Raw genomic sequence first — 10,193 nt, forward strand, 5'->3', positions numbered from 1 at the left:
GTCTCCGGAAAACACTGCAGTCTCTTGGGCTTATTGCGCTTATTCTCCCATCTTCTCATGACACCCATTCCATCAGTCTCGTTCCCTGTACTAGTTTGTACAGGTTCCGTGTTGGATGTTCGTCATATTCTTCTGGGCGTAGTTTTGTACGTCCATATATTGCCTGCCTCCTGTGATTCAGTGCCTCACATTCGCATAAGATGTGTAGAGCTTTTTCTATCCCTTTGTTGCATAATCTGCAGCTGAGGTCTCCGTTGTACAGCCCCATTTTATTCAGGGGTCCTCCAAGCGGACAATGACCGGTTAGTAACCCTATAATTATTCTGAGCCGATCCCTAGTTGAAGGTTCTACGGTGTTTGTTGCCAGGTACTTTTGTCCAGTACTCTATGTGATTCTTATTGGTCCATGCCTTAATCTGGTTTCGTACCAATGATTTTGGTAACCCCAGAGCTGGTTCAGGACCTATATATAGAGTTGATGATCCGTGTATAGCGCATTCATCAGCTTTATCATTACCTGTGATTCCTGAATGCCCTGGCACCCAGTACAAAGTTAATTTGTTCCTGTTTGCAAGTTGATTCAGTTCTTTATGGCATTCCCAGACCAGTTTTGATGTTACCTTCGGGTTTGTCAGAGCCCCTAGTGCGCTCTTGCTGTCTGTTTAAATATTGATCCGCTCATTTCTTTGAGTTCTCAATTTAATAAGTCTTGCACACTGCAAGATAGCATACACTTCCGCCTGAAAGACGCATGTGTATAGTCCTAGCGGATAACTGTAGTTTAAATTTCTATCCGCTCGGTATATTCCAGCTCCCGTTCCATGTTTGGTCTTCGATCCATCTGTATACCAGGTGTTTTTCCCAAACATGTTTTCGGGATGACTAATGGTCTTCCACTCTTCACGGCTTATGATTTTGGCCGTGAAGTTTGTGTTGAAGGTGTACTTCGGTGTCATGTGGTCCGTGCACATATTCAATATGTGCTCTTCCACATGTTCCGAAATTTCTGTTCGGTTCGATCTTTTATAGTTCGGTGAGTTTTCTAGTCTGAATTGGCCCATCCTGGCCTCCCCCATTATCAGGATCCAGGAGTGTCTCCAATGCCGCTGTTGGGGTAGTTCTCCCCGTCATTCCCAAACATGCAAGTCTTTGCACCTTGTCTAGTTTGTTGATAGCGGTCGCCTGCTTCATCTTTGACCACCAGACCAGAGATGCGTATGTTATCATGGGTTTAACCACCATCATGAATAGCCAATATACCACCACGAAGTTTTAAAGGTCCGAGACCCTCCGTTTTAGTCCTCTTGGTGAATGCTACTATGGTCGATTTCGATGGGATGGGATGTTCGATGAACATTTTTCGTACCAATTTTTAGTTTACTACTAACTTCCACCTTTTTTTGAAAGCTCAGATTATTAGAAAATAAACATTTAGAAAAATATATATTTTCGGCAAGCGTCCGTGAAGTACCCAAAATGTTCAGCAAAGAAACTTTAGGAAAATTCATGAATTTGACATGTTCATAACCCCTGCTTTTTCTCTCTCACTTCAGTTCGGCGATCATCTAGCACCATTTGGTGAACTTTGGCAATACTTTCGTCGGTGGTTGCAGTTTTTGGACGTCTAGATTGTTCATCGTCGTACATTTCATCAGTTCGCACTTCCATTGTCTATTATAATATAAATTGATTAGAAATCCCTGAAAAAAATTAAATAGATTAACCGAAACATAACAATTTTATTAAACAAAAAACTAAAAATTACAAAGAAATAACATACAAGCAACAACCAAAAAAATAAAAAATTTAATTATTAATAAACGTGAAAATTCAAAAATATCATTAACAAAAAATAAAAATTGAAAGATTCCAAACCGGGTTATGTCACGTCGTTTCGATTGTTAGTATCCACAATCATCTTCGGGTGATAACTGGACTTATTCCTTCGAGATCTGACTATTTATAGGTCATTCGAGTGCTTTCACCTATCCCCCCTTCCCTCTCTCCGCTTCATTGGTTTTAGCGGGAGATGACCGTTTGGCGGGAATTGGTTGTTTTTCGCTTGAATAGAGGTTTTCATATGTTACGTATCTCTACGCTAGCTTGACTAAATGCATTGTTGGACAACATATTCGCGGCTTCTTTGAATTTTCTCCTAAACCAGTATTCCTCTTTTTGGATGATTTCAGCTTGAGCCCAGTTGATGTTATGTTGATGAGTACATACATGCTCTGCTATTCCGGAGTTGCTGGTTTCTCCTCGCTGTGTGTGTTTCTTATGCTCAGCAATGCGAACTTTCAATGACCTCTTAGTTTCACCGATGTATGATTCTTCGCACTCGCAGGGTACCCGGTAAATGCAATTCTTGGAATCGCAGTCCGCGTTTGGTGGTCTGGTTTTCGTGAGGCTGCTACGGATAGTGTTCCCAGATCTGAAGCAGGTCCTGGTGTAATACTTGGACCCAATCCTTCTTATCCTTTCCGATAATCCTCTGATGTAGGGAAGTACAAGTACTGGTTGTGGCGGCTTCTCTTCCTTGTGGAGGTCTTGCTGTCTTCTAGCTAAATCCTGTTCTACCATCACTCTGGAGTAACCATTCCGTTGGAGGTCATTTTTGATGATGCCTATTTCTTTTTCGAGACCTTCCTTTGTATTACAGACCTCGAAAGCACGGTCTAGTAGAGTCTTGATGATTCCTCTCTTAGTCGATTGATGGTGGTTGGATTCCTGGTGAGTGGGTTTTCGATATACAGATGTTTACCATTTAGTGTCGGTCCTCTTCACCAATACGTCTAAGAAAGGCAATTCGTTGTGCAATTCCTTCTCCATTGTGATTGAAGTGATTGAAGGACTTACGTTGTTAATGTGCTTCAGGAAAGTGTCTAGTTCTGCATTCCCATGGTCCCATATTATGAAGGTGTCGTCTACGTATCTCAACCAGACTCGGGGTTTTTTGTGGGCTTCTTCAATGGCCAGAGTTTCAAACCCTCATCTTGCGTGAAGAATTCGTCCTTCAGTTGGAAGTAGCAGTAATTCCATGATTACTTGTATCGGTAAGTTTGTTCTATCTTTCAGATTTGAAATCCCCATCTTCGGATGGGGATTTCAAATCAATTTATATTATAATAAACAATGAAAGTCCGAACTGATGAAATACACCACGAAACATTGTCAACCACCTTCAAAACACCTTCAAAATTCAGCTGCACAAAACTTTACTGACAGGATTACAATGAACTTGCATCACTAAAGTTAACTTTGACTTAACCTTTTGAAGTTTGTGAAAAAATAAATGAAATCAAGAAACTATATAAATATATAAATAACCCGTGGAAGACAGTTCAAATATTCTATTTATTATACTCCAGTAGAAAACTCACATTTCATATTAGAAAATCCACCCCATACGCTCCCCAAGCAAGATGTCTTAATATCTTCCCCCTAAAGCAGATAAGCGGAAGTGAATTTGTCCACAATACTACTCGGTGTAAATTATAGTTAGAGAAAAGGATAACACAGCGACAGATCATTTGAATCGGGCGCATTTAATTAATAAACGTTATCTCTGTTTTCTAGTTGTAAGAAACGGCTGATTTATGCCCGGTTCGCTCTGCTTGACCGTTCGGTTTTGTATTCTAATTGTTGAGATTTGATTTTCCTTCCCCTAGATTAAATTGTCTCGGGCGTTGTGGAGATACTAAATTAATGACCTTGGAGGGAAATTTAGATCGTTTGAGCAGATGAATTTAATCAGTTTCCAAATCATTCAATCACTCATTTCAGTAAATATAATGAAAATATATCTTGATTATTCAAAACACATTTTAAATTTGACGGCAACGCAAAAGTTCTCGCCAACTGGTTTGTTGATCTTTGGATTAGGTTGAGTTTTGTCCGTTTTTATGCGGTACTTCTTCGATTCATCGAAGGCTTTTGATTCTATAGACTTCAATATAATGACTAAATGACTAAGTGCAATTGGAATTCGAAGTAAATTTCTATCTTGGATTATGTCTTACATGAAATTTCGAAAGATGACTTGAAAGTTGGAGTTCCACAAGGCTCAGTCCTGGGACCTTGCTGTTCTATCTTATAATGTGGTCCTATATGGAGATGCAACAAATATTGACAGGGTCTTTGTTGCTCTGAAACGAATAATTTGTATTGGCCAAAAATCGCAAAACGACATCATTTCATACTTTGTATTCGATAAACACATCGTTGAGTTGTTAGGGAGTTACCTATACAATAGAAAGCAAATTGTATGTATGGATCGTAGATATTCAGATGCTTTACTAGTTAGTTTTGGAGTCCCTCTGGGATCAATGCTTGGACCACTTCTGTTTTCAATATACATTTCAGATTTCCATGACATAATAAATAACTGCCATAAACATCATTATGCAGAAGACACTCAGTGAAAATAACTAGTAAGAAGCTGTTCATAAAGTCAATCAGGATCCTGATAATCTCTCGCACATGTCAGTCCCTCACAATTTGAAGTTGAACACTGATAGGTACGAAACGTTAAAAGGGCTGAAATTGAAAGTCTGATCGATTTACGTGATACAGTGATGTGATGATACATTGATGATACAGTTTCGATACTAAAACAAAGCAATGACTTAAGTTTGTCATTAGTCCCCGACCTCAGGTTCCACAAGCATGTGGAACCTGAAGCATATGGTTTAAGCATATTAATAACTAACAAATAATTGAAATGAATCACAGTAAAACAAAAACACTAATGAGATTTATGTTATTGTGATTTTCCACCGACAATACTTCGTAGTTGTGGATCAATGTTACTTGTAGCAATTATCAAAAGAGATTTAAGATGCTCATCGGTTAATTGAGATCTGTAAACATTCTTTGTGGACTTCATCTTGGAAAACGTTTTCTCACACAAGTGAGTAATACCAAAAACAGGAAACAACCCACGAGCAAATTTATGCAAATTATCAAATTGTTCCAGTGGAAGACTCTTATAAAATTCCAACAAAGATAAATTTTGATATTTGTTCTTGAGCATATCACTGCACCGTAAATCTATAATTTCCATTTGGACTTCCAGAGCCAGGGTTTCAATGTCAGAATCAAAAGGATTTTGAAAAAGCATAATTTCATTCGCAATGACATCAAAATCTGAAAAAAGAGTATCAAAATTTATCTTCAAAGCACTCAAAGTTTCAATTGCAAAATTGACGGGAAATTCAGTTTCTGTAGTGTGGCTGAATATTTCACATGTTTCAAAATGTGTGAAACATTTTTTACGTAATTGCGATTGAAATAGTATTATTTTCTGCCTGACGGATTTGATATTGGTGTATAAATCAGGGAGAAGCTGATTTTCTCCTTGCAATCTCAAATTCAGTTTGTTCATATGATTTGTCAAATCGACATAGAAGGCTAACTTCCACATCCATTCACTATTTTCTAAATCGGCAAAAGGGCGCTGCTTCTCATTTAAAACAATTTTGATCTCTGCTCGAAGTTCAAAAAAGCGCTTAAGGACTTTTCCGCAACTAAGCCAGCGTACAGCAGTATGATATGGTAAATCATTTTCTCCAATCTGTTGAATAAACTCGCGGAATTGTCGGTGCTTCAGCCCAGTGAATCTGATGAAGTTAACAACTGATATGACTGGTTTTAGAGTTTCAGACATTTCCAAACATTTTCCGCACAAGGACTGTTGATGAATGATACAATGTAAGACTAATGGTTTTGAACAACCATCATTTTCTACAGCCTTTGACACAAGTGCAACCACTCTTTTATTTTTACCATACATATTTTTGCCTCCATCAGTTGTTATAGATTTCAAATTTCTCCATCGAAGGTTCTTTTTATAAATGGCATTTGCAACTCCCTTAAAAATATCTGCCCCAGTTGTTGTGCCGTGAATACTATCAATATCAAGAAGTTCTTCATACACTTCATAGCTTTTATCAACTCCGCGAATAAAAATCAACACCTTAGCAGTATCTGACACATCCGTTGGCTCATCCAATGCTAGAGAAAACCACTCATGATGTCCATTTTTGTCAGACAGTTGAGATGATATATTTTCTGCGATGTCTTGCACCCTCCGAGCCAGTTTACTGGCAAACTGACACTTTTAAATAAATTTACCTTTTCGGGGTATATTTCTTCGGCTACTGCAATCAAGCATTCTTTAATCATTTCTCCATCGGTGAATGGTGGGCCACGTTTTCCGATTTCAAGATCCACACGAAAGCTGGCGCGAGTTGCAGGCTCTTGTTCAGTATTCGCTTTGGTAAACAAAGATTGCTGCTATTTGAGTCCGCGTTTCAAAGCTTCAAATTTTTCCTTCCGCAAACTTCCTGTATACTTGGAGTAACTTTGAAGATGTTTCGATTCATAGTGTCGTTTAATGTTATAGTCTTTGAGAACAGCTTTGGTTTCATTACAAATTAAACATAGCGCCTTATTACTGGACTCAATCACAAAATACTGAAAGTTCCATTTTTCTTGGAACGTTCTGCATTCACTGTCGATTTTTCGCTTCTTTTCCATACTAACAAATCACACATAAAAACAATAAGTCAAATCAAAATACTTTTATTGACGGGTGTTACTTTATTTCACAGTAGACAGTTTCGCTTCCTCCGCCTTTCCTACGCAGACTAACTCGTAGTTGCGCCGTTAGCCTTTTTATATGCAATTATTACTGCCATCTCGAGGTAATCGGAATACACTAGCTAGAACCAGAACTTTCTCGGACCAACGCGGTAATTCCAAATATTTAATCACGCCTAATGCCACCTAGTGGGTAGCTGAAAAAGATAGTACATAGTACCACTACTCGCCACTAGATGTCGTTAAGTGTTACAATACACAATAATAATTGAAATGCAAAAAAAGTGTAAGTTTGCTTAGGTCACGCACTTTGCGACTATCCTAGTCTAGAAATATAGTTAAGGGCAGAAATTGTCCCTTGGAACAAACTGAAAAAATCATTATGGCCCGAAGGCTTCAAAGTTTGGAAACCCCTGCCGTACACTGTCAATGGCCTTAAAAATATCAAGCGCAACTGTTCTTGGCTCTCCATATTCCTCGATTGCGTTATACATAAAATGCAGCCATCCAATAAGAGATCAAAAATAATCATCTTGTGAAATGCTGTAGTGAAATGATAATATAAAATTACTTCTTCGTCTACTGAACCAACATCGTGGTTTGGAGCAATTGCGGTCAGTATATTACAGCGAAATTACAGCGTATTGTAGAGGTGATGATACGTTCAAATTGATTTCGGTTAGCAATTATCTAGTAACGGGGTTTCATTCATATCGCTATCGAGAGATGATTGCTCATGTAATTCATTCATCGACTACTGAAACATTATATGTTTCCCACATCCGGTCTACATATCTATTGAAATTGAGTATACTTTTTTTAATAGAAATTGAGATTGGTGAATCATGATTGCAAGTTCCAAACCTCTTCAACAATATATATTCTTCACTAAAAAATCTTTTACAATAGATTTTTACGTTAACCAGTCGCTCCCTTATCAAAGAGACCTTACTTTTCAACGTGCGATTCCTAACAGTCGACTTTCTATGAAGAAAGGTCGGTTGGGTAACGCGATCAATTTTTTCTTTGTTTTTTCTTGTCGACATCTCGAATTTTATTGAATTTTTCTCCAGCGCTCGAAAATAATAATAATAATAATATGATTTTATTTCCTTGAGACAGTACAGGTTATATGGAAAAAGTCAAATGAAGGGTTTCATACAAAGTGCATATACCATCAACAAACGAATAGCAAACACCGCATAAAAAACATACAAACGGTTATATATAAGCAAATAAGTACATACATAGATGAGAAAAAAAATACCCTCAGAAGTGATGTTCTAAAAACAAAAAAAAATATATTTATAAAATTATCATAATGTGTTAAAATAACGATAAAAATAAAATAAGTACAACAATAAAAATTAATTGGCGCTCAGGGGCGACTTCATTGATAAAAACTATTCTATGGAGTGAAAGCAATTTTGCACTGGAAAATCTTTCAGATTTCGTTCGAAAATGAAAATTGAGCTACTTACTATTTTTTACGTTTTCCGGGATTGAATTAAATATTTGTGGAGCCCTGAAGTTTGGGGCATTTTGAGTTATTCTAAGTTTTTATTAAAAGCACTATAAAGTTATTTTTGTATCTAGTGTATATATATATATATATATATATATATATATATATATATATATATATAACCATAGACACGCGTTTAGGGGTTTAGGGCTTTTGGCCCATCATCAGTATGGTGCAGCCAAGTGTAAGGATGGGCAACACTTGGTTACCAGAAGGAAGAAATACAAATGCACGGAGCCACCAGCAGGAGCCAGCCGCACATTTGTGGTTTCACTTAATAGATCTTGTGTTTACAAGAAAACTATCAAAATCACCACGGAGGCAGCTATAGCTACCTGCGTGACATCCGGGTCCAGGAAATAATATAAATACGAAGGTTATATATATATATAAAAACACAAGACGATGAAGTTGATGTTGCCCAGAAGGTCAAGCCATATCGTAGTCTACTTTCTACCTGTGCATAATAAAGCTGGAACAACTGATCAGGATTCAGAATTTCTTTTATATTCCTAAATTGAAAGGCAACTGTGTGGAAACAAGATCCAATTGGGATGGTTATCAACATTTAATCCCAGAAATTTGAGATTAGTGGAGATCATAGGAAAACCAAATGAGATATATTCACAGGTTTTTTGCGGGATATGGAATCTAAGGCATTTTGTTTTATCAATATTCAGAAAAAGACGATTTGCCGAGAACCAATTATTAACTGCGGATAAAGTTTCCTCACAGTTTTCCGTTATAGAGCTTTCTAGGGTATTGGAAATCATAAGTGAGGTGTCATCTGCGTACATAGTGAAGGGTTCTGGCACAGGGAGCTTATCAATGTCGTTGATGTAAATTATGAATAGAAAAGGGCTAAGTACTGACCCTTGTGGGACACCCAAGTCGTTTTTCAAGTACCTAGATTACTCCTTTTTGATTGAGACATACTGCCATCTGTCACAAAGATATGACCGTATCCAATTCAGAGGTGTACCATAGTGATAGGGTTTATCCAAAAGAATTATGTAATTTATACAGTCAAATTTCAACTTTCAAAACTTGGGAATTGTTCATGAAGAGACGAGAATTTCACCCATGTTTGGGTGCATATAGAGAAAAGATCTAAGTGAAAGGAAAAGCAATTATAAAATCTGAAAATAGAAATGTTGAATAGGATACAAACTGAAGAATGTGTAAGTAGGTAGTAAACTAATTGGAAATAAATGAAGAAGAGGCTGGGTTATATAGAAAAATAAAGAGGGAGAACCAATAAGAAGAAATAAAATTCGTTCCTCTGAACGAATTTTCTGAAATATGTCAGGTACATATGAAATATTCTATACTTACAATCGTACACTGTATAATATTGTTATCCCCATTTGACAAGCTAGTTCTAAAATACCGAACGATTTTTTGTTGTCAGTAAAAAGCATCTCAAATGTCTAATGATCTCGGTAATAATCCCACAGATACGTGCTGCAGAAGAAGTAATTTTGTTGCTCGTGTCTGTCGAAGACCGGAAGCTGTAAATTATTAACTCTCCCGAAGACCCCCCGGGGCATTTGAATTAACTCAAGTCAACAACATTATTCTCATTCCGATATTTCGTTTCTAACTAGAAGATAATAGAATTTTTTTCGAATTGAATTTTTTTGAACATGTACAGTCATTTTGGTAAACCTGCCGTTAACTATATCAGGACATCAAAATTACAAAATAGATTATTTATAGCATACCTGAACATTTTAGTTTTCTACTTCTCTATCAATGAACAAAAATGTGGCATGAAATATGGAGAAATAAAAAACAATCGTTCGATCGATGAGAAGCAGAAAGTCAAAGAATTTTTTCGTAAGACAATAATTTCTACTAAAAATATTCACGTGTTTCGCTATACGAGGTGGTCTGTAAAGTTTTCAATATAAAGATAGCAGTACATGAAGGTATTAAAAAAATTTATTAAAACAACGATAAAAATAAAAACAACAATAAAAATTAATTGGCGCTCTGGGGCGACTTCATTGATTCCAGTGCCACATTAGCTTTTTTAGCTGCAGGAAAACCCTGGAGGAACACTGGT

The sequence above is a fragment of the Leptinotarsa decemlineata genome, unplaced genomic scaffold (assembly GCF_025532065.1).
Source record: "Leptinotarsa decemlineata unplaced genomic scaffold, Ldec_3_MD MMD2_P_RNA_scaffold_1, whole genome shotgun sequence".
Taxonomy (NCBI): domain Eukaryota; kingdom Metazoa; phylum Arthropoda; class Insecta; order Coleoptera; family Chrysomelidae; genus Leptinotarsa; species Leptinotarsa decemlineata.